This window comes from Gekko japonicus, unplaced genomic scaffold (genome assembly GCF_001447785.1).
Source record: "Gekko japonicus isolate JY-2015 unplaced genomic scaffold, Gekko_japonicus_V1.1 scaffold6842, whole genome shotgun sequence".
NCBI classification, from domain to species: Eukaryota; Metazoa; Chordata; class Lepidosauria; order Squamata; family Gekkonidae; genus Gekko; species Gekko japonicus.
Window position 1 is genome coordinate 18,504 of NW_015176646.1, and position 1,310 is coordinate 19,813.

Genomic DNA, 1,310 nt, shown 5'->3' on the forward strand with positions numbered 1-1,310 from the left:
CTTCCCCCTTTCGGGACCTGTCTGCAAAGCCGCCCGCGCGGCAGATCAATGGCTTATTGCTAGCCATCGGCTCCCCCTTCAATTCCCCATCCATCCCTCAAATCCTGCCAGGATCAGAGAAACGGATGGGCCTTTGAGTGGGTCCCGTAATGTACCAGATGTCCCCGGTCCTTGTTCACTCCTCCATCATCCCCCGCCGCTCCCCCCTCAGCCCCTGCTTGCCGAAAGAACAACGGGCCATTTTTCTTCCCGGCGTCTCTCTAAATTTCCCCCACCCGCAGGGAGCTCCTCCAGCCCGGGAGACTGGAGAGACCGGATCCTGGAGAAAGGGGTTGCCAGTCTCAGTGGGGCGCAATGCCACAGCCTCCACCCTCCGAGGCATTCGTTTTCTCCAGGGGGACTGATCTCTGTAGTCTGGAGACGAGCCGTAGTTCCCCGGGGGATCCCCAGGTCCCACCTGGAGAAGGGCAGCCCTGCTGGAGAAGGGTAGCTGTTTTGTCCTCCTTGGCTCTCAGTGGCATTCTGGAACTCAGAAATCTCACAGGCGGAGCTCTTCCTCTCTGCCGAGAAAAGCTTTGCCTGCCAAAGTTCTGTGGGAAGGGCACAGGTCCCACCTGGAGAAGGGCAGCCCTGCTGGAGAAGGGTAGCTGTTTTGTCCTCCTTGGCTCTCAGTGGCATTCTGGAACTCAGAAATCTCACAGGCGGAGCTCTTCCTCTCTGCCGAGAAAAGCTTTGCCTGCCAAAGTTCTGTGGGAAGGGCCTACAAAACAGAGAGCAACTTTAAGAGAAAGGGAAACGGAGAAAGAGGGAGTGGGAGAGGAGCTGTGGCTCAGTGGCAGAGCGTCTGCTTGGCAGGCAGGAGGTCCCAAGTTGAATCCCCGGCATCTCCAGTTAAGAGGGCCAGGCAGGAGGGGATGGGAAAGACCTCCACTTGAGACCCCGGAGAGCCATGAAGTGGGTCTGTAGCTCAGTGGTAAAGCGTCTGTTTGGCAAGCAGAAGCCCCCAGGTTCGATCCTCGCCATCTCCAGTTGAAAGGACCAGGCAGGAGGTGATGGGAAAGACTTCTGCCTGAGACCCTGGAGAGCCATGAAGTGGGGGTGTGGCTCAGTGGTAGAGCGTCTCCTTGGTGTGCAGAAGGTTCCAGGTTCAATCCCCGGCATCTCCAGTTAAAAGGAACAGGCAGGAGGTGATGGGAAAGACCTCTGAGATCCCGGAGAGCCATGAAGTGAGGTTGTAGCTCAGTGGAAGAGCCTCTGCTTGGCATGCAGAAGGTCCCAGGTTCAATCCCCGGCATCTCCAGTTAAAAGGA

General features: G+C 57.5%; 1 non-coding gene across 1 annotated transcript; it reads left to right on the top strand.

The window, feature by feature from the left end:
* Nucleotides 1-1,094: 1,094 nt before the first annotated feature.
* On the top strand, nt 1,095-1,166 carry TRNAT-GGU. The gene has a single exon. It is a non-coding gene; the product is annotated as a tRNA-Thr (tRNA).
* The last annotated feature ends 144 nt before the right edge of the window (nt 1,167-1,310 follow it).